This window comes from Hevea brasiliensis, chromosome 11, assembly GCF_030052815.1.
Source record: "Hevea brasiliensis isolate MT/VB/25A 57/8 chromosome 11, ASM3005281v1, whole genome shotgun sequence".
Taxonomy (NCBI): domain Eukaryota; kingdom Viridiplantae; phylum Streptophyta; class Magnoliopsida; order Malpighiales; family Euphorbiaceae; genus Hevea; species Hevea brasiliensis.
In genome coordinates this window covers 19172584-19198094 of record NC_079503.1, presented here as the reverse complement: position 1 = coordinate 19198094, position 25511 = coordinate 19172584, and the positions used below count along the sequence as shown (strand labels likewise).

Sequence of the window (25511 nt, the reverse complement as noted above, 5' to 3'; positions counted from 1 at the left end):
AGGGACTGATATTTTGCCAATTCTTTGAAAGCCAAGTAAATACAAATAAAATTAAAATGGGGGAATTTTTGCAGAATATGGCTAAATTAAATTAAATAATTGCAGATCAATAATGAGAAAAAAAAAATCAATTAGCACAATCATCTAGCAAAGGTAATCTCAGTCAAGTTCAAAAGTTGATCATCGACACTAATAATAATCTTAAAACACTGCAATAGATGAGTTATAGTTATTGAAAACGCTTCTAATAACCTAATCTTTCCTTAATTTTAGATTAGTCGGTCATGCACCTATGATTAATCCCTTATTAATGAACAATCCTGACGTGCGCCTAGGATTCAATCTGCTAATAGCATAAAGAACTAGAAAGACCCAACCTTAATCAACAAGATCAACAAGCGTGATTGTTCATATTAGATTATATATTCCTATAACACAATCTAAAAATCTGAGTATAATCAAATCATGTTACCTGCCACTTATTATCAAAATATCTAGACAATTACGGATTTAGATATTCAATTGGCAAATTAATATCCTATCAATTATACAATGAGCTCTTATTGCGCAATCAACAAAATAATAAACAAGGATACAAAGAATATATAAGTACTGTAGAATTTACAGAAAAGAATTAAGGTTAGATCTCACAACTTGAATGAACCTTGACTTTAATTAACCTTTATTAGATCAAAGAAGAATTAGCCACACATGGTTTAAAAATGAGCAAAAGAGAAATAAAAGGAATTCTGTAATTTTTCGCTCTCCTAAAACCTGCATTTTTTTCCTTATATAAAATATAAGAAGTCCTAATAAAGGGAGAATTCTAACTAACTTTGGAAAAGAGAGAAAAAGTAAGCATAAAACTTATTCTTCCTAATTTCCCCAATCAAAAGTCCTATTTAAAATACAATCCTCCCAAAATTAGGCTTGAACTCAATTAAAATAAAATCTTCAGTCATGCAATTGACTCTGCCTCTGCTTTGTATCTGCACAACCTAAGCCGTGGGCATGGCTCAATGGACAAATTCTGGAAATTAGCCCTTAACATCCGAAATTCTAGCCAACAGTTCAAATATTCACGAAAAGCATCCAAAATCTCACTTTTGCAATCATTCATCATCACCTAGCCAAAGAAACACGAAATCAAATAAATTTCAACATATTAATTTCAATATTTTCCCAAAAAATCAAGCAAACCCAATAAAATATATACCAATTATGCACATTATCAAATTCCTCTACACTAATCGAATGCTTGTCCTCAAGCATAACCCAAATCTATCAATCAATAACAACTAACATCCAGTCACTTAGGTCTCCTCATCCATTCTTGATGCAAAACACTAAAAGACACAATAAACATAACATAATTAGTAATTCTCAATTCTTATATAATAAATAATCGATTTTAAGAGTTCTTATCAGTATAAAACACAAGGCTTAAGCATTTTCAAAATATCCACACAATTTAGTTCCAAAATAGCTTAAGTCAATGCATAAAGAATCATCCGCTAACCTGTCAAGTCACAAATTTCGCACAATTTTACCCAGCGATACGAAATTGAAGTGCTTTTAAGTTATTCAAAACTTTTAGACTTGCTCAGAGTGTCATAGACCTTTTGACACAAAGATAGACCAGTTTATGGTGGCTACCCCCGGTTACCCAGTTCAACACAACCCTAGGTGGCTACTAGCACTGCTCATATTCTACTTAATTTTTGGCCTGAGTGTTAACATGGGGTGCATGAAGACCCCTGGTTACTCAACTAAGTCAAAATAGCGAAACAAAACTCTTTTTTTTTTTTTTTTTTAATGTAGCAACCTCAATTCTCATTATATATATTCACACATTGAACAATTTAGTGACTAAATGAGTTTAAACAAATATTCCTTATGCATATGACATCAATTTAAATCAAGCAAATTTAACACATTTCACTTATTAATTCAAGCCTCATACTTTATGATGAAAAGTACAATCAAAATCAACCATCCATTCCATGAAAAATGGAGAATAAATCCGATCACATCAAATTTATTGCATGATCTAGCATATCTCATCAATTCAAGACAAGAAAAATTGGGTAACTTCAAGTTAGAAGTTAATGATTTAATTAGACAAAAGTTATGGTCAAAGACAAGCAAAAAAACAAGCATTCATGATAAACTCTTCCAAAAAGAACTAAAAGTCATCAAAAAGGTAGTACCAAAAGAGTAGGAAAAAAATAAAATCCCAAAACCCTTATCAGAATCCAACATTAGAGTCTAAATATTTAAACAAATCCCATGAAAAATAATTCTTTCTCTTATATATATATATATATATATATATATATATATATATATATATATATGTATATGTATATCCAAACCTCCCCCACACCTAATTCCCGCATTGTCCCCAATGTGAAAAAGAATTAAAGCACAAAAAGGAAAGAAAAGAGGACTGCAACTTCCCTGAATTAGCTTTAGCTCGGCTGGGGTCAAAAGTGGCAGTGGGATTCCCAATCAGCTCTCTATAAGCCTCTATCGACACAAAATCATGAAGGTAATCACATAAAGGGGTAGAATACGCATCATGACTAAAGGAAACCTCATCCACAAAACCTAAGGCAACATTAAATTCAAGGATGGACAAAGAAAAAGCTTTGCCCAACAATATGAAAGTTATCAAATCTGGTGTAAGTGAATAAAAAATTTCAGGTTTTGTAAATGTAAAAGTAGCATAAAATTCTTGAACTAACTCCACATAGGTAGAACAATTAATACTCATATAGCTCAACCAACCAATTTTAGCAAAAACTCTGTAGGAGGGGGCGTGAGGCGAAATATCATCCATTAAAATTATATAAAATGCACCAGGTAATGCCCAGGAAAAATGGTGGAGTCACAATGGTCTCACTTAAGTACCACCTCCTTAGACAGCATTTCCTAGACATGCACTTCATACAATCCTAATAGAATCAAACCACTTTGGTAATCTGAGTCTTCCCATAACACTACCACGGTACTAAGGATTTATGCCACGAAGGCATAGATAGACAGGAGTCGCCACCCTGGTAATAACCGGGACATATTCAGTGTTTCTTCCAAGGGTCATGGATGGCGACTTACTCCTTCCAGAGTTTCCACAACCGTTATTACCATAGCCCAATGTCAAGGTTTGGGATAGTGGGTACGTAAGGGGAAGGTGTTAGGCACCCCTTATGCCAGGTCTAACCTCGTTAATTCGAGTGCCAGTCCTCTACTAATGTTTCTAGAAGTCTTGTTTATTATTCCTTTATTAAACTTTATCCTAAAAATGCAATTCTAATCCTACACACTCAAGTAATTCACAAAAGGATTGTTGTTTATACACAATTTTCATGCACAAGTAATTCCTATCTATGGGGTTGCTAATTATTTAAATGATATTTACCAGATAACTAAAATTAATTTATTATTGAGAATTTAATTTACAAACAAATTCAATTTCAAATAACCCTACATTTCTATTTAACATAATTAATTAATTTTCACCAAGTTACCATAAGGATAATTAAACTAAGTTAATTATGTACATGTGTAATTTATTCTAATATCACATAAGGCCCAAACAATCACAACTTAATAAAGATTTCTAACATGCAAATTTATTTTACAATTACCAAGTATTAAATTAAATTTATTTACATGCCAATGTTAGTTTAATTTACAAACAAGATTAATTTTAATTTACAAAGTATTTATTAAATTAATTACATACAAAAGTCAGTTAAATTAAAAATAAAGTTAATTTTAATTTACCAAATAAAAGTTCTATTATTACTACAATTTCATGCCAATGGTTATTCGAGAAGTTTAGAGCTACTTACCTGTTGGTAAATGCAATTGCCATTGGGGCAAGCTACCCTTAGAAAAGGGTCTTCTCTTCTAGTATGGCAATGATATCCCTGGCTTACTCCCGTTTAGCTCCATATAAGCTCCACGCAAATGCCCTCTTTGGTACTTACCTTAGGGCTACTTACCAATTTTGTTTGTAATAAAAAAATAAATAAATTAAAGAAAATAAAATAAATAAATAAAATATTAATAACAATTTACATTGGATTCTAACTCTAGTCTCATAAAGGGTTAAGACTCCTAATTAGTTACAACTACCTAATAGTCTAAGTCTTCTAACATGATCCAAACACTTCATAACACTTCTTGAATTAAAAGAACACAGAAAAATAGATCAAATATCAATTAAAACCTAAGAAAATACAAGAACATGCATAAATATACAATTTCTAAATTCTGGCAGATTAACGGTAGCAAGAAATCCGATTTTTTACAAATAGTTATACATGCCTAAAAATCATAAAAAAATTACAGAAGATAGCCTACATATCAGAAAAGATCATAAAATTTATAAATCAAACAAAACCCAAACCGAATGGTCTACATAAATCGTAACTTTTCTAAGTGACAGAATCGTACTATTTTTTTGTAAAATTCATAACTCATTAACCACAACAGATATGAATGCAAAGCCAATTGGAAAAGATTCATAAGATTCTGACGTTAATTTTAGACACTAGATTTGCACAAAAATATTAAGGAACAAGGGAGATATGGGCTCCACAAGTTGGATATCCTGCAAATCAGATTTTACAGGAACCCTAACTTCAAATAGCCATAACTTACAAAATATTAAAGCTTTTTTAGTGATTCTTGAGCCTGAAATTAATGGAATTTCGTGTAGAATATGAATATAATTTTTACAAATTTTTTACAGATTCAGAAAATAAAGAAAAATAATAAAAATACGAGAGACAGAAACTAAACATGTGCAGAGTTGTATATCCCCTCAAATTAAACATGATTACATGATCAATATGAACATATAAAATAAATTGAAGATAAGGAGCATAGAATTAAAATATTATGTGTCATAGATCTTGAAAAGAAAACAATAAAAACTGACCTTCCAGAAATCTTGTATGAAAATCTTCTTGAAGAAAAGAAAAAATAAGGAAGAACTCAAAGAGTCTTGAATATCTCTAAATTTCCTATAGCTCTGAATTTTCTCTTCCTCTTTCCTCCCATCATCCCTTTTTTTTTTTTTCTTTTTTCTACCTCCTTTCTTTATTTTTTTATCAGTGGGGTATTTATAGGGTTTTGGGAAAGAGGTGTGATAGGGTTTGGAGTCTTAGGGTGATAAAGTGTAGATAACTTAAACAACTAGGATTGCAAAATTTGGGTGAGACTGAGATATGGATGAGGTGCTTCAACCAATAGGAAGAAAGGAAAAAATGGAAGGCACCAATAGGGAGTGAGGAAGAGGTGTGGTAGGGTTTGGAGTCCTAGTGTGATAAAGTTCAGGTAACTTAAATGACTAGGATTGATGAATTTGGATGAGACTGGAATATGAGTGAGGTGTTTCAACCAATAAAAAGAGAGGGAAAGGGGGTGACACCAATAGGGAGTCAGGAAGTGAGTGGAGCCAAAGAGGAGAGAGATATTTTGTTATTTTAATTTTTAGAAAATAATTAAATGGGTCCCATTTAAAATTTCTAACTAGGCTTTCTTAGGCCCATGGAGCCCAATTAAACTTAGTTAGATTCATTTAAGAACTACCCATATTAAATTTAAACAAAATAAAATTTTATTTAAATTTAATTAAATTAATTTCCCCAAAACTTTATTATTATTTTTATTTTTTTCAAGATCATGCCACAGAATTAATAATTCAGCTCCATGCCTCCAATTACATCTTACAGTCATATAATTTTTCATCATCGAGTTTCCCACGGCCTCAATGCACATATTCATCATAAAATAAGGGTCTACAGTTTGCCCCCCACTTTGGCGAAAGTTGAAATCAATGCGAAAGCATTGCTCAAGTTTCGTCAAAGTGAAACTCAAATTTCTAATAACTATGAAACATTGGCTATGAGAATCAAGTATATCTTGCTCGGTCGACATACTCTATGTTATGAGACTAGCTATGTTCTGTTAGTAGTATACCCTAGAGCATATCATTTAGTATGTATCTTGTACATATTTTATTAATAAAAGGCATTTCCACTTTTCTGTTTACATAATATATTTATGTGTAATAGAAAAGGTCCATTGATATTTTGTTAGAAATATTATTCTTAAGTTGTTAAGAATATGAGTGACAATATTTCTAGTACAAAGTATCATAAATAGGTTCACAATCGAGGATACTTCATAATAAGGACATGACTTATCCAGAAAGATTGTATTCATATTTGTTCCCAAGTTATTTATATGAGATATAAATAAGATGGAATGGTGAGTCTCATGCCATATAACAAATATGATAGGCACTTATAAATGATAAGTAGGCCGAACCAGTGACACTTATGACAAGCACATGGAGTTTACTCTTGTTAATCTTTTGTCATAAATCATATTAGTGCATATAATCTTTAGACCTGAGATAGCACAGTTATCTTGTATATAGGTAGTTTGAGTTTGATACTGCTTTCATACTTGTACTGTGTATGGGTATATGGGCATGTGTTGGCTCCTACTAGTTATATATGGAGGTAGGTGTTGATCAAGATGGAATCTGTTCCTCTAAGTAAATAGAGATAAAATCATATGTTCATTTAATTGTTCTTGATGTTTCAAGTTCCTGGCCAGGACATATAGATTTATTCAGAAAAGAGTTTCTGATGAGAAAATCTTTTTAATCAAGAACTGAAATTAAAAGAGAACATAATATTCATAACAAATGGAGTTTGACATAAACCATGACTCCAGCTTGAGTTGGGATTTTGTAACAGAGAGATTCTAGTGCATGGTAACATATGATTATAGGTTCATTTAAGGTAAACCTTATTACTAATTGGGTGGCCATGGCATGCTATGCTAGGTGTTAACCATGGTCTATGACGTTCATAAAATGATTTAGAGAAATCATTTATGGTAAGAAAGAGTTCTGATGATATTAATAGTTGATATCATGTCTCATTGCCAATTAGTGATGAGCCTAGTAAGTCACACACATACACAAGTTATCACCTATTTAAATATGATTTAATTAATTAATTAAAGAGTTTAATTGATTAATTAAATAGGTTTGGTTTGCAATTGAATTGCAAAGTCCCTAGCATGACTTGAAACCAAATCTAGATAATTGGATGTGTACTATAAATTAAATTTATATTTAAAGTGTTTAAATATGAATTTAATTAATGAGAAATTAATTAATAGAGATTAATTAATTAATTTATATTTGATATAAATTAATTAGAAGAAGAAAAATAATTATTTTGGGTTAAGAACTCAAAATTAAGACACAGGGGCATTTTGGTCATTTCACAGTGCGACACGTGGCACCATGAGATGGTGACACATGGGATTACACATAAGCTTGCCAAATGTTTTTTAATCATGTAAGATGATTAAAATCAAGATTAAATATAGGTTTGACACTTGGCACAATATGATTGGGTCACTTAAACCTAGAGCTAATCAAAGGGTGACATGTGGCAAGGGTTTAATGTGTTAACCTAGCTATTTAAGTGTGGTTATGAAAAGAAAAAACAACCAGCAGCCACACTCCTTTGTCACGCCATTTTGCAGCCCTCCCTCTATTCTTCTTCATCTCTCATCAATTCAAAGAGATTAGCCATCAATCTCTTGAATTAAGAACACTAGAAATTGTTTCTAGTGTCCTGTTTACATCTTTAACCTCTTAAAAGGCAGAACTTGATTTTCTAATTAATAGAAAAAGCTTTAGAAGCTCTTAAAGGGCTGCCATAGGTGTTCTTGGTGTGGACAAGCTAGAGGGACAACATCTGGTGTCCTGAAGATGAATCTCAAAGGCGCAGACACGCTGCAGTGCATCAAGAGGTTAGTGTAATCGTTCTTGATTTAATCTAGGGTTCTAAAATTAATCTGATTAATTTTAAAATCTTAAATGGCAAATACAGATCCAAAAACATATTAAAAGATTTTTAATATGTTGTTTATCATTGAAATCAAATAGATAAAAAATAAATCTTGCATGATGCATGTGACCCTAGGTGAAAATTTTTGAATTCAATAGTATAAACTTGTGTTTTTCACGCTTCCGTTCCTACATGTTCTCATAACAGTAATAACTGTGTCATGTGAAAAAATAAGTGTATCTCGCTTTGTCGATACACTCTGCGTCATGAGACTAGCTACGGTCTCATAACAGTGATAGCTGTGCCATGTGAAAATTGAGTGCATTTTGCTCTGTCGATACACTCTATGTTATGAAACTAGCTACGGTCTCATGACAATGGCAACTGTGTGATTTGAAATGTTGTGGATTTGTATTTAGGACCGTAGTCCTAAACTACCTACGTATCCCCCTCGCTATCCTAAGGAAGAATCAGACCCCCTCGTAGTTCGACAATTGAAACTATGGTGATGCATGTTATGCTATGCCTTACGCACCTACAGGTGACATGTTGATGCAAGTTCTTCTATGCCTTACACAACTATGTCATGCGCCCTAAACAACGTCTAAGGACTTACCAAAAAATATCTATTTCATGATTTGAAAAAAAATTTAGATGACTGGACCTCAAAACTCTTTTCGTGATTTTTGTGCTTCTTGTATGCTGCTTCCTATCATGGGCATGCTGATTTTGCTAGAGATTCTAAAAAAAACTTAGTCCTCTGAGGGACTTCTTTTTGCAAAAACTTTCTTTTAGCCTTAAAATTTTTGAGGAAAATTATTCACCAAAAAGACTTCCTTAAGGTCACAATACAATTGCCCTTTGATTTTTCTTTTTCTTCTCTCCCCCCATGGTTTCTGCCTTGACTCATTTCTCTTCCATGAACTCTATTCTTTGTGCCCTAACTTTTGCCTGAAATGTCCTTTCGAGTTTTCATTTCAGCGGGCATGCTCTAACTTTTGCTTAAGCAGCCCTTTCAGGTTTTCCACTTAGCGAGCTCTCTTTTTTTCTTTTCTTTTTCTTTTTCTTTTTCTCTTTTTTTTTAAAAAAAAAAATTAGACAATCACTAGGGCATTCATATCAAGCACCTATTCTGTCATGCTCACAATACATAGATTAAATCAAAACAATGCAGTTTAATTACTTAATCATTTGATGTATCTCTTAAGACACAAACATTCGCGATCATAGTTAAATAAAATCCATTCCTAGTTAATACAATAAAAACTTCTTTATTTATTCAGGTACACCATTACTCCCTCTTACATTTAGTTTTGCTAAATTTCTAACCTTCCAAAGTTAGAAATAAGCTTTATAACCTGCTGAATGGCCTTTTCAGGTTTTCCATCCAAATCTTCTCTCATCTCTCCTTTTATCTAGAATGCCTTTTGTAGGTTTTCAATCTAGCATTTTTTCTTTTCTTTTCTTTTCATTTTCTTTTTTCTTTCTTTCGTTCTTTTTTCTTTGACCCTCACTTTTGCTTAGACCTCCTTTTGCAGTTTTTCAGCCTAGCGGGCCTATTTCACACAAAATACCATTTGGGCCTGTCTAAATTGACTGGTTCTTGAAATTCATTTCCATCCAGGTCTAATATTCTTACTTTGGTAAGATCTTGTTGACTATGTATGGACCATCCTAGCTTGGATAAACTTTCCTCTTAAATCAAAAAAGGATGGGCCGAGCTTGTTTCAAAACCATGTATCCCTCTTTGATCTTTCTTGGGTTCACCTTCTTATTAAAGGCTCTAGCTATCTTCCTCTGATAAGCCTGCATATGTGTCACGACCCAAAATTTTGAATCGTGACCGGCGCATAATTTAAGTATTCTTAAATCATGCAAGCCTTATCAGAATATCTTGAATGAATATATATTGTCACTTACTAATCCCAAAAATAGACAAAATCCAAATAAACAAAATGCTGAATAAACATCATAAATATCCCATAGGTAAACTGCGGAGTCTCTATAGATTTCAAATAAAAACTTAAACTGTTCAATAAACTAAACTAATTATTAGCCCGAGAAAGTATGAATTCGAGCATACCATGAGAACGAATCAAATTTGTCTCTCTCCAGAAAATGGACTGAATATTGGATCAGCTGCAGAATTCTACCGATTTGAAACAAATAACAGACAGAAAAAACGTGGTTTGAGCTAGATGTTCAGTGAATGATAATTATAGCACACAACGGAATAGGAACAGGCAGACGCTTGATTAATTTCACAATAAATTTTTTATTCAATAAAATCATGCTCATGCTGTCAAAATCATTAATAAAATAACTTCATAAAACATATAAATTTTCTATTCAATAAAATCATGCTCATGCTGTCAAAATCATTAATAAAATAACTTCATAAAACATATATATAAAAGAAATTCATTCAATAAAAATTTTATGGTACAGTGCACCAGGGTGATGATACCCCACATCACCAAAGGCCAGATGGTAGCGCTACGGATATCGATACCTTCCTCCTCCTTCACAGATATCAATGCATATGATACTAATGCAAACCATAAACTACAATGATGCATGACTCGACAATGCAACCTAATACCGTGATAGTCCACACGGCGGGGCCAGATAACAGAAACAGATACTGGGCACTTGTACCAATTCAAAACAGAAAATCAATTTGTACAAATCAATCAAAATCAATAAAAAATTTCAGATAGCAAATAATAACTGATAGTGCAATTCCAATAGTGTATTTCAATAGTTTCAGAGAGTCAATAAAATCAAATCAATCTCAAATCGATTCAATAAAATCAAATCAATCTCAAATAAATTCAGTAACACATCGGTAAATTTTATAGTCAAATATCAATCAATATTAATACATTAAAGGCCTGTTCCCGGAATCCTAGTGGGTCTAATGCAGAGATAGTTGACAAAATCAATTATTTAATCAAAATCGAAATAAAATTCAATAATAAAATAAAACTCTAGAAAATCACATATAAAATCATTATTAAAATATTGATTTAAAATTTCATTTAATAACAAACTTAATGCTAAGAAATTTTAAAAGGGACAAAAACGGTGCCATGTACTATAATCACCACTCACCTGGAACCTCCAAGACAATAGTTATTTTCAATAGAAGAGAGACAATTTCAATTGACTGATTGAATATTTGAATATCCTACACACCCAAAGTATTAAAGAGAAATATCAAATAACAATAAAATAAAATGATTTTAATATATATATATATATATATATATATATATATATATATACATGCACAGGAATGAACAGGGACGCAGGGATGCAGGATGCACGCATATAAGCCAACGTTTTATATATATATATATATATGCGTGCATCCTGCATCCCTGCGTCCCTGTTCATTCCTGCGCGTGTGTATATATATATATATATATATATATACACCTGTGAGAATGAACAGGGACTTGCACGCTATCACGCATAGAAGCCAACTATATATATATATATATATATATATATATATATATATATATATATATATATATATATATATATATATATATATATATATATATATACACGCACAGGAATGCACAGGGACGCAGGCGCGCTTCACATATATATATATATGTGAAGCGTGCGCCCTGCGTCCCTGTTCATTCCTGCACGTGTATATATATATATTTAAAGTTATTGTCTCACATTAATTATGATTAAACCAATTCAGTACCAATAGTCAAAGAGAAGAAAATAAATTTATAGAGTAGTTGTAAGGAGAGAATAAATGCGTGAAGCGTGCGCCCTGCGTCCCTGTTCATTCCTGCGTGTGTGTGTGTGTGTGTATATATATGTGAAGCGTGCGCCCTGCGTCCCTGTTCATTCCTGCGCGCGTGTATATATATATATATATATATATATATATATATATATATATATATATATATATTTTTTTTTTTTTAAAGTTATTGTCTCACATTAATTATGATTAAACCAATTCAGTACCAATAGTCAAAGAGAAGAAAATAAATTTATAGAGTAGTTGTAAGGAGAGAATAAAATCAAATTCACTCATTATTGATCAAAGAACGAGAATTTTTATTTTGAAAACATAATCAAAGGTGATAAATTGAGAAATAAAAATTAAAGAATTATCTGCGCACATCAGATTATTTTATATATATACGTATAATAATAATTAAAAGATTATGAAGGTACTTGTTGAGAGTATTTGGTAGGAAAAGGAGGTGACAAACAGGTTTTAAGAGCAAAGTTTAGCAGAAAAGATGATTAGGGTATATATATATTTCAAGAGTTCTATTAGGTGTAGAATAGAAATAGAGTTATTATTGAACTGGGTTGTTCAGATTGCAGATATATATTTAATTTCAAAAATAATACATATATCTAAAAATAAATAAGCAGACCATCTAATAATATATATATATATATATATATATATATATATATATATATTTTATAAATATATTAAATTATTGTTAGCTAATTAAGATAAAATAATAATAAATAATAAATAATAAATATATATGGGTTTTCACATACTTTCCCCCTTAAAGAAAATTCGGTCCTCGAATTTGAATAGACAAAATTCTAACCTGAAGAATCAAATAAGTGAGGATATTTGGCTCGCATTTCAAATTCTACCTCCCATGTGGCCTTACTACTTGAGTGATTATGCCACAAGACTTTGATCAAAGCCACTTCCTTGGACCGAAGTTTCCTAATTTGTCGATATAAAATCTTTACTGGTTGTTCCTCATATGACATATCATCCCTAATTTGCATGGTTTGAGGTTGTAAAACATGAGATGGATCTGGTACATACTTCCTAAGCATAGAAATATGAAAAACTGGATGTACATGTGCAAAACCAGGTGGAAGGGCTAAACGGTAAGCAACTGCTCCAATTCTCTCCAAAATTTCAAATGGACCAACAAAACGAGGGCTAAGCTTCCCTTTCTTCCCAAACCTCATGATTCCTTTCATAGGGGAAACTCTCAGAAATACATGATCACCAATCATAAATTCTACATCTTTACGCTTAGGGTCAGCATAACTTCTCTGTCGACTTTGAGCAGTCAAAAGTCGATCACGAATTAGTCGAACCTTCTCTGAAGTTAATTGTATCAACTCTGGTCTAGTAAGCCTTCTTTCTCCAACTTCATCCCAACAAACCGGTGACCTACACTTTCGACCATATAATGCCTCATATGGAGCCATCTCTATACTTGCCTGATAACTGTTATTATAAGCAAACTCCACTAAAGGCAAATGATGATCCCAACAGCCACCAAAATCCATAACGCATGCACGAAGCATGTCCTCTAATGTCTGTATGGTCCTTTCTGACTGTCCATCCGTCTGAGGGTGAAAAGCAGTACTAAAGTCTACTCGTGTTCCTAAAGCTTCTTGGAATTTCTTCCAAAATCGAGAAGTAAACTGAGTACCACGATCAGAGACAATGGAAACTGGAACTCCATGAAGACTAACAATCTTGTTTATATACAACTGTGAAAGTTTAGCAAAGTCATATGTAGTCTTCACCGGAAGGAAATGAGCAGATTTTGTCAATCTGTCCACTATCACCCAGATTGCATTGTAACCACCTCGTGTACTAGGTAAACCCACAACAAAGTCCATGGCAATATGCTCCCACTTCCACTCGGGAATTGGCAATGGCTGAAGTAACCCAGATGGTCTCTGATGTTCTGCCTTAACCTGCTGACAAGTCAAACATTTAGCAACAAAGTCTGCAACATCCCTCTTCATGCCACCCCACCAATAATGCTCCCTTAAATCACGGTACATCTTAGTTGAACCTAGGTGTACCGTGTAAGCAGAATGGTGTGCCTCCTCTATGATTTCTCTTCTCAACTCATCAACATTGGGGACACAAAGTCTAGTGCCATAACTAAGAACTCCATCATCATTCAACATTAACCCTTGAGCTTGGCCTTGATGAATACTATCTATAATCACACACAGCTGAGAATCCCTCTTCTGAGCAGCCTTAATTCGATTAATCAAGATAGGCCTGACTCGAAAATGTGCTAAGAATGATCCAGCTATGATTTTAAACTCTACTCCCTGATCTAGCAACTCATGTAATTCACCAATCAGAGGCCTCATCTTGGTAGATATATGGGCTAAACTACCAGAAGACTTCCTGCTTAGAGCATCAGCCACTACATTAGCTTTTCCAGGATGATACTGTATGGTGCAATCATAATCCTTCAGCAATTCTACCCATCTTCTTTGCCTAAGATTAAGATCACGTTGGTCAAAGTTGTATTTGAGACTTTTGTCGTCAGTGAAGATTTCACAAGTCTCACCATACAGATAGTGCCTCCAGATTTTTAAAGCAAAATTTTACTGCAGCCATTTCCAAATCATGAGTTGGATAATTATGCTCGTGTCTTTTCAACTGACGAGAAGCATATGCAATAACCCGTCCATGCTGCATCAAAACACATCCTAAACCAATCCTAGAAGCATCACAATATACTACATAACCCCCTGATCCGGATGGAAGGGCTACCACTGGTGCTGTAGTTAAACGAGTCTTAAGCTCCTGAAAACTTTTTTCCACAAGCCTCAGACCACTGAAATTTCACATTCTTCTGTGTCAACTTAGTTAAAGGTGCTGCAATACGAGAGAAGTCTTGAACAAACCGTCTATAATACCCTGCTAAACCCAAGAAACTACGAATCTCTGACACAGTTGTGGGTCTAGGCCAACGAAGCACTGCCTCATCTTTCTTCTTATCAACGCACACCCCATCCTTAGATACTATATGGCCTAGGAAAGCCACACTATCTAACCAAAACTCACATTTTGAGAACTTGGCATATAGCTTGTGTTCTCGTAAGGTCTGAAGGACAATTCTCAAATGCTGCTCATGCTCCTCCTTACTCTTTGAGTACACTAGAATATCATCGATGAACACTATAACAAATTGATCTAAGAAAGGCTTGACAACTCTGTTCATGAGATCCATAAAAGCGGCCAGAGCATTGGTAAGACCAAAAGACATTACAAGAAATTCATAGTGTCCATACCTAGTCCTAAAGGCTATCTTGAGTATGTCTTCTTTCTTGACCCTCAATTGATGATACCCAGATCGAAGATCAATCTTGGAAAAATACTTTGCACCTTGAAGTTGGTCTAACAGGTCATCTATGCGTGGAAGAGGATACTTATTACGCACAGTTACCTTATTCAATTGCCTATAATCAATGCACATTCTCAAAGACCCATCCTTCTTCCGTACAAATAACACAGGAGCACCCCATGGAGAAACACTAGGGCGAATAAACCCCTTATCTAGTAGGTCTTGTAGTTGCTCCTTCAACTCCTTAAGTTCTGCGGGTGCCATACGATAAGGTGGCATAGATATGGGCTCAATTCCAGGAACTAAGTCTATACGAAACTCTACCTCTCGCTCCGGGGGTAAACTTGATAAATCTTCTGGAAACACATCAGGAAACTCTTTAACCACTGCAACATTCTCCAAACCTGCACCTTCTACCTGAACATCTCTAACATAAGCTAGATACCCTTTACACCTCTTTCGCAATAATCGTCTAGCACTCACTACAGAGATAAGATTACTAGAGGCCATACTGCGATCTCCCTAAAATTGAAATTCTGCCTCCCCAGGAATTTTAAAGAGTACAACTTTATTATGACAATCCAATGAAACGTGAGAAGTGGCTAACTAATCCATGCCTAAAATCACATCAAACTCAAACATATCCAAAGAAACAAGATCTGCAGCTAATTCCCTATCTCCAATGTGAACTATAATCCCCTATACACCATATCAGTGTCTATTGCGTTCCTCATAGGTGTTGATATAGATAAAGGATACTCTAACAAAGTAGGTGGTGTACTAAATATCATGGAAAAGTATGGAGAAACAAAGGAATGGTTATGCCCTAGTCTTAGCCATAGACGTCTGTTCAGATGTCTGATTAATAGTTTGAGGTGGTACCTCCCCTGTTGGATCAAGGTTTGCACCATTAAGACCCTTGGCCCTAGTTCTCCTCTTACGTCTAACAGACCCAGGCACCTATTCATTTTAATAAACAAGCATTAAATTTGAAAATGTGAGCCAAATTAAGATAGGTGAGAAGGTACGAAGGACGCAGACATCTAAAGCAATGATAAACTGAAAAGATGTTAAGGATCCTATGCTCCGCAAGTTTACTAGACCTCAACCGAGCTCTGATACCAACTTTGTCACGACCCAAAATTTTGAATCGTGACCGGCGCATAATTTAAGTATTCTTAAATCATGCAAGCCTTATCAGAGTATCTTGAATAAATATATATTGTCACTTACTAATCCCAAAAATAGACAAAATCTAAATAAACAAAATGCTGAATAAACATCATAAATATCCCATAGGTAAACTGCGGAGTCTCTACAGATTTCAAATAAAAACTTAAACTGTTCAATAAACTAAACTAATTATTAGCCCGAGAAAGTATGAATTCGGGCATACCATGAGAACGAATCAAATTTGTCTCTCTCCAGAAAATGGACTGAATATTGGATCACCGAATTCTCTACGATCTGAAACAAATAATGATGAGAAAACGTGGTTTGAGCTAGATGCTCAGTGAATGATAATTATAGCACACAACGGAATAGGAACAGGCAGACGCTTGATTAATTTCACAATAAATTTTTTATTCAATAAAATCATGCTCATGCTGTCAAAATCATTAATAAAATAACTTCATAAAACATATAAATTTTCTATTCAATAAAATCATGCTCATGCTGTCAAAATTATTAATAAAATAACTTCATAAAACATATATATAAAAGAAATTCATTCAATAAAAATTTTATGGTACAGTGCACCAGGGTGATGATACCCCACATCACCAAAGGCCAGATGGTAAGCGCGCTACCAGATATCAGATACCTTCCTCCTCCTTCACAGATATCAATGCATATGATACTAATGCAAACCATAAACTGCAATGATGCATGACTCGACAATGCAACCTAATACCGTGATAGTCCACACGGCGGGGCCAGATAATAGAAACAGATACTGGGCACTTGTACCAATTCAAAACTGAAAATCAATTTGTACAAATCAATCAAAATCAATAAAAAATTTCAGATAGCAAATAATAACTGATAGTGCAATTCCAATAGTGTATTTCAATAGTTTCAGAGAGTCAATAAAATCAAATCAATCTCAAATCGATTCAATAAAATCAAATCAATCTCAAATCAATTCAGTAACACATCGGTAAATTTTATAGTCAAATATCAATCAATATAAATACATTAAAGGCCTGTTCCCGGAATCCTAGTGGGTCTAATGCAGAGATAGTTGACAAAATCAATTATTTAATCAAAATCGAAATAAAATTCAATAATAAAATAAAACTCTAGAAAATCACATATAAAATCATTATTAAAATATTGATTTAAAATTTCATTTAATAACAAACTTAATGCTAAGAAATTTTAAAAGGGACAAAAACGGTGCCATGTACTATAATCACCACTCACCTGGAACCTCCAAGACAATAGTTATTTTCAATAGAAGAGAGACAATTTCAATTGACTGATTGAATATTTGAATATCCTACACACCCAAAGTATTAAAGAGAAATATCAAATAACAATAAAATAAAATGATTTTAATATATATATATATATATATATATATATATATATATATATATATATATATATATATACACGCACAGGAATGAACAGGGACGCAGGGATGCACGACGCACGCATACGCACGCATATAAGCCAATGTTATATATATATATATATATATATATATATATATATATACACGCACAGGAATGAACAGGGACGCAGGGATGCAGGACGCACGCATATAAGCCAATGTTATATATATATATATATATATATATATTTAAAGTTATTGTCTCACATTAATTATGATTAAACCAATTCAGTACCAATAGTCAAAGAGAAGAAAATAAATTTATAGAGTAGTTGTAAGGAGAGAATAAAATCAAATTCACTCATTATTGATCAAAGAACGAGAATTTTTATTTTGAAAACATAATCAAAGGTGATAAATTGAGAAATAAAAATTTAAGAATTATCTGCGCACATCAGATTATTTTATATATATACGTATAACAATAATTAAAAGATTATGAAAGTACCTGTTGAGAGTATTTGGTAGGAAAAGGAGGTGACAAACAGGTTTTGAGAGCAAAGTTTAGCAGAAAAGATGATTAGGGTATATATATATATTTCAAGAGTTCTATTAGGTGTAGAATAGAAATAGAGTTATTATTGAACTGGGTTGTTCAGATTGCAGATATATATTTAATTTCAAAAATAATATATATATCTAAAAATAAATAAGCAGACCATCTAATAAAATATATATATATATATATTATAAATATATTAAATTATTGTTAGCTAATTAAGATAAAATAATAATAAATAATAAATAATAAATATATATGGGTTTTCACAATATGATACAAGGCTCACATCCTCTTTTCATCAATCAAAGCTAGTTCTTCATATCTCTTCTAGGCCCACTCATTTTCTAGGATCTTAGCTTCTAGCATCACTCTTAAGGATTTGACCTCTTGCTTAATGGATAACACTACTTTAGTCCCATACACTAAAGAGAATGGGGTTGCCCTCGTGGATGTCTTTGTAGTACTATGATAACCTTAAAGAACATAAAGGAGTTTTTTAGGCCAATCCTTATATGTTTTGAACATTTTTTTTTTCAACTAGAACCTTTCCATTCATATGGGGACCACACATTTCTGCATGTATTTCTTTCATTATTTGCTTAGCCTATTTTTCTATCACACATAAAAGTTTGTAGAATTGCCCCCCAGCTCAAGTAAGTTGAGCGACTAATCTATGAATTGTTGCTCTATCTTTTTTATTGGCTTATTGTGAGTATTTTCTCACTTCCAGAGACCTCCTTATGTCTTCATGTCATTTTCCTTCTCCCTCTAGGTCCACATGTGTTACTATTAATCCTTCATAGCATGAAATTTTACTCCTCATTAGGATAACTAGCTAAGTCAACTTTTGATCACTCTTTTCCTATGAGGACACCAGCGTGGCTTTGGAATCGGCCATCTGATTCTAAGCTCAAGGTATTTGCTTCTTGGTACTTTGTTAACAAGGCTATAAATTTATCTCTTTCTTCTTGGGTTAAATCTTCAGCTAACTTAATGTCTTTAGGATTATTTAGTGTACCCAAATTAATAGAGATCTATTTTGATGCATTAATAGAAATTGATTCTAAATGATTATGAATGCTATGCATACGCCTATTAGAATAAACATCAAACAAGTAAGCAAAAGGACTGGTCATGTTATTGATCTTTGCCTCAAAATCTTTATCAAGTACATCAGAATTGGAAACAACAGTATCACTAGTGTGAGCATTACAAAAGACAAACTCAAACTTAGGGGTGTAGCTTTAGGTGTTTGGCTTTCCATGCAATCCTTATATCAATGGTGCTGATTTTCTGCTTTAGGTCTTTCACATGTAGTAACCCCTAATCATATGTCAAGGTAATTGCCCCCTCTTTCAAGAACTTAGGAGGCTTTGGCTCTTCTTCCTCTTCTGTTGGATCATAGCCCAAACCATGACTTATGATCTACCCCTTCATCTCAAGAAAGTCACCAGACCATTTATACTTTCTCCTAGGCCTATGCTAAGAAAAAACTTCATTCTTTTCTTCATAGTAGCCACTTTTAGATCCATCTAGTTTTCATAGATCCCAACAACTTGAAAATCAGACACTAGTGGAACTGAACCATCTAGTTGTAACTATCTCCTCATCAGAATCAGTCCAGACATCTAAAGGACCCTCATCATAGCTAGAATTATCACAAATGTCAACAACCATTATAGACTGAATTTCATTGGGCTTTTGGATGGGTTGGATAGGTTCACTAGGCTTTTGGATGGGTTGGATAAGTTCATTGGGCTTTTGGATGGGTTGGATAAAGTCAATAATTCTGTTAGGGTTATTTGGGGTGATGGAGATCATGTAGAGACTTAGTGTAGGTAGAAATTTTGGCTAGGCATGGGGTATTTGGGTTGATTTTCTGGGTCAATTATCCTTTTGGCATCAATTAGGTCTTAGATATCATGCTTAAGTTGAAAGCATCAGTCGATGTCATGACTGTGGGCTTGGTAGAACCGGCAACATTGGTTGATATCGTAGCTAGGTGGGAGTAGATTTGGTAGTGGTCTGGGTGCTAAGAGCCACAGGAGGTCTTGAACTTTGAGACGCTCCAAAACTTTAGATAAGGGTTGGCTGAATTGGAAAAAATCTCCTTGGGGTGTGAGACACACTTTGAACCTCAATAACTTTAATGTCACTTAATTGGCCTACCTTGGGGCCTCTTTCTAAAGTTGATCACAATTGTCTCTTCTAGCATAAACATCTTAGCATTCAATATTTCATCAAGCACGGCCATAGTTTCTTCCATCTTAAGTAGTGCAGGTAAAATCCTTATTAGTCTCTTCCCTTCCCTAACCCAAGTGACCTGATTAGAAGTCTTCCTGATGTGTTCTAAAGCTATGTTTACTACAAGAGAAAAAAAAATACAAGGTTTTAACATCTTATGCTATGTATGAATGCAATGCATGAATGCATGAATATGCACTTTCATTTTTACCTTTGCCTTTATAAAACCAAAACCGAACCGTACTAATACGACCAAAACTGAACCAAAATCGAACTGTATAAACCGAACTAAAATCGGACCAAAGACTAAATTATAAACTGAAAAGAATGTCTCCAAAACTGAATCTTCGCCCCCTTATACCTTAAACTCTCACGTGTAGGGTAAGGAAAAAAATTCTATCCTAGGCTATGGTACACTAGACACACCAACAAGAGGTGGTCCAGGACGACCTTTCCTTTATAAACAAATGATTTGTATCCTTAAAGTTTAACCATAAGTAAGCATCCTCTTGCTTAACATGGGTTTAAAATGGACTTAGGCCTATACACACATTGGGTTTATGTATAGGCCTAGGTTCATCTCAACTACCACTAGAACTTATGGTTTGAATAGTAAGGATACGAATCCAGCACAACAAAAATCTACGAGGTACCTAGGGTTGAAATCTATGGCTCATGGGCTTTATTGGGTAGGAAAAGAGTCACCCATGCGAGAGCTTGTCCATTAAGCACAACGGCCAGAGCTGTGGCTCTTTTATATACTCGAAGGTACGGGCATGGGGTGCTAGCATTCACCAATTCGTCATAGCTCGAGTAGAACCATGGTCTCCTTGGCTAGTACTAACGAGGCTAAAAGGGTAAGGGTGATCCGTGTGATAGTGTAGTGCAATGCAAAAAGTTTAACAAAGGAATAATATTAGACTAATAGAAACATGTTGGAGTAACTATCCATTTAGTCCCCAGTGGAGTCGCCAAACTGTAGGAGGGGGCGTGAGGCGAAATATCATCCATTAAAATTATATAAAATGCACCAGGTAATGCACAGGAAAGATGGTGGAGTCACAATAGTCTCACTTAAGTACCACCTCCTTAGACAGCATTTCCTAGACATGCACTTCATACAATCCTAATAGAATCAAACCACTGGTAAGTACCGTCTTCCCATAACACTACCACGGTACTAAGGATTTATGCCACGAAGGCATAGATAGACAGAGTCGCCACCGGTAATAACCGGGACATATTCAGTGTTTCTTCCGAGGGTCATGGATGGCAACTTACTCCTTGCAGAGTTTCCACAACCGTCATTACCATAGCCCAATGTCTAGGTTCGGGATAGTGGGTACATAAGGGGAAGGTGTTAGGCACCCATTACGCCTGGTCTAACCTCGTTAATTCGAGTGCCAGTCCTCTACTAATGTTTCTAGAAGTCTTGTTTATTATTCCTTTATTAAACTTTATCCTAAAAATGTAATTCTAATCCTACACACGCAAGTAATTCACAAAAGGATTATTGTTTACACACAATTTTCATGCACAAGTAATTCCTATCTATGGGGTTGCTAATTATTTAAATGATATTTACCAAATGACTAAAATTAATTTATTATTGAGAATTTAATTTACAAACAAATTCAATTTCAAATAACCCTACGTTTCTATTTAACATAATTAATTAATTTTCACCAAGTTACCCTAAGGATAATTAAACTAAGTTAATTATATACATGTGTAATTTATTATAATATCACATAAGGCCCAAACAATCACAACCTAATAAAGATTTCTAACATGTAAATTTATTTTACAATTACCAAGTATTAAATTAAATTTATTTACATGCCAATATTAGTTTAATTTACAAACAAGATTAATTTTAATTTACAAAGTATTTATTTAAATTAATTACATGCAAAAGTCAATTAAATTAAAAATAAAGTTAATTTTAATTTACCAAATAAAAGTTCTATTATTACTACAATTTCATGCCAATGGTTATTCGAGAAGTTTAGAGCTACTTACCTGTTGGTAAATGCAGTTGCCATTGGGGCAAGCTACCCTTAAAAAAGGGTCTTCTCTTCTAGTATAGCAATGATATCCCTGGCTTACTCCCGTTTAGCTCCATATAAGCTCCACGCAAATGCCCTCTTCGGTACTTACCTTAGGGCTACTTACCAATTTTGTTTGTAATAAAAAATAAAGAAACTAAAGAAAATAAAAGAAATAAAGAAAATATTAATAACAATTTACATTGGATTCTAACTCTAGTCTCCTAAAGGGTTAAGACTCCTAATTAGTTACAACTACCTAATAGTCTAAGTCTTCTAACATGATCCAAACACTTCATAACACTTCTTGAATTAAAAGAACATAGAAAAATAGATCAAATATCAATTAAAACCTAAGAAAATACAAGAACATGAATAAATATACAATTTCTAAATTCTGGCAGATTAATGGTAGCAAGAAATCTGATTTTTTAAAAATAGTTATACATGCCTAAAAATCATAAAAAAATTACAGAAGACAGCCTACATATCATGAAAGATCATAAAATTTATAAATCAAACAAAACCCTAGCCGAATGGTCTACATAAATCGTAACTTTTCTAAGTGACAGAATCATACTATTTTTTTGTAAAATTCATAACTCATTAACCACAATAGTTAATAATGCAAAGCCAATTGGAAAAGATTCATAAGATTATGAAGTTAATTTTAGATACTATATTTGCACAAAAATATTAAGGAACAAGGGAGATATGGGCTCTACAAGTCAGATATCCTGCAAATAAGATTTTACAAGAACCCTAACTTCAAACAGCCATAACTTACAAAATATTAAAGCTTTTTTAGTGATTCTTGAGCCTAAAATTAATGAAATTTCGTATAGAATATGAATATAATTTTTACAAATTTTTTACAGATTCAAAAAATTAAAGAAAAATAATAAAAATACGAGAGACAGAAACTAAACATGTGCAGAGTTGTGTATCCCCTCAAATTAAACATGATTACATGATCAATATGAACATATAAAATAAATTGAAGACAAGGAGCATAGAATTAAAATATTGTGTGTCATAGATCTTGAAAAGAAAACAATAAAAACTGACCTTCCAGAAATCTTGTATGAAAATCTTCTTGAAGAAAAGAAAAAATAAGGAAGAACTCAAAGAGTCTTGAATATCTCTAAATTTCCTATAGCTCTGAATTTTCTCTTCCTCTTTCCTCCCATCATCCCTTTTTTCTTTTTTTTTTTTCTCTTTTTCCTACCTCCTTTCTTTATTTTTTTATCAGTGGGGTATTTATAGGGTTTTGGGAAAGAGGTGTGATAGGGTTTGGAGTTTTAGGGTGATAAAGTTTAGGTAACTTAAACAACTATGATTGCAAAATTTGGGTGAGACTGAGATATGGATGAGGTGTTTCAACCAATAGGAAGAAAGGAAAAAATGGAAGGCACCAATAGGGAGTGAGGAAGAGGTGTGGTAGGGTTTGGAGTCCTAGTGTGATAAAGTTCAGGTAACTTAAATGACTAGGATTGATGAATTTGGATGAGACTGGAATATGGGTGAGGTGTTTCAACCAATAGAAAGAGAGGGAAAGGGGGTGACACCAATAGGGAGTGAGGAAGAGAGTGGGGCCAAGGAGGAGAGAGATATTTTGTTATTTTAATTTTTAGAAAATAATTAAATGGGTCCCATTTAAAATTCCTAACTAGGCATATGAAGCCCAATTAAACTTAGTTAGATTCATTTAAGAACTACCCATATGAAATTTAAATAAAATAAAATTTTATTTAAATTTAATTAAATTAATTTCCCCAAAACTTTATTATTATTTTTATTTTTTTCAAGATCATGCCACATAATTAATAATTCAGCTCCATGCCTCCAATTACATCTTACAGTCATATAATTTTTCATCATCGGGTTTCCCATGGCCTCAATGCACATACTTATCACAAAATAAGGGTCTACACACTCTCATCACATCAGCCTCAATTCTTAAGCTACGCAAAGTATCAAGGGGAATATACTTATAAGGTACCATGGGTAACCGCTGAAGCGTATTATACCTTGTCTGATGGGCTTCGTCTTCGAATTGCAGGGTACCTTGAATTCCTGTTGGTGGAATTGAGTGCCTCTTTTTATTGAGCTGAGATTGATTCTTTCACCTTGGGGCTGCCTCATCTTTGTCAGAGGCATCAGAAGGCTGCTCCGTGTCATTTTCTGGAGGTGAGGAAGGTTGGTGCTTTGTTTGGGATGGTGGAGGTGAAGAAGCTGCCTTTTTTTTGCTTATGGTGGTGGATTTGGACCTTGGTGTGAAACCCACCGATGCTGATTGACTTGCTGGTTCACGAGATCTGGTGCATAGAGGTGAAGTGCAATGCAGCATAGCTGGCATCAAATATGATGGAAACAGGGTAGATCATTTCTCGGTGGTTTACGATAACATCAGATTTGAGGGTCCATCATCTAGAGTTGGTAATGTGATCTCTGGATCTGTCGAATTGGTGGTGTGTTTGAGGTGGTTGAGCAGCTCCGGGAGGAAAGGAGGCTGACACTACTGACTTGTCTTGTGTTGGAGCTTCGTTAGAGTCAGATGGTGCTAGGTTGCGATGGCGATGGAGATATGGGTAACGGCGGGGGACGCATTTGAGGGGCATGGTGGTGAGGTTGGCAGTGGAGATATGGTGACGGTGATGGAGAATGGGGGAAGATGGAGGGATAGTAAAAGGTATAAAGTAATTCTACTTTTTGACTTTTATTTGGAAGGTAAATATAGGGTGGGGTTGGGCACATGGTAAAAATAATTAAGAAGTATATTTTGAAAGATTTATTTATTTATTTATTTATTTACCATGAATGGACATGTGTAGACTTGCCACCCTAACCTTGACAAAAAGAAAAATAAACCAGAGCAATTGTCCAGCTCCTGCCTAAAAATAAAGAACAGAAGATTAGTGTAAACATTGGGGAAGATGATAGTAATTTAAATAATAAGAAAAATTAAAATCAAAATAATAAAGGAAAACTTAAGGCGTGGGCATGCCTAAAACTTGGGTTACCTCCCAGAAGTGCCCTTGGTTAACATCCTAGGCTAGACAACCTGTATTTTCATTT

At 33.7% G+C, this 25511-nt stretch overlaps 1 long non-coding RNA gene across 1 annotated transcript; it reads right to left on the bottom strand.

Moving 5' to 3' along the window:
• Positions 1 to 665: 665 nt before the first annotated feature.
• LOC131170594 (uncharacterized) lies at positions 666 to 25308 on the bottom strand. Its single transcript, XR_009141387.1, has 2 exons — positions 24464 to 25308; positions 666 to 2529 (listed from the first exon to the last, which is right to left on the bottom strand). It is a non-coding gene; the product is annotated as an uncharacterized LOC131170594 (long non-coding RNA).
• Between the last annotated feature and the right edge of the window lie 203 nt (positions 25309 to 25511).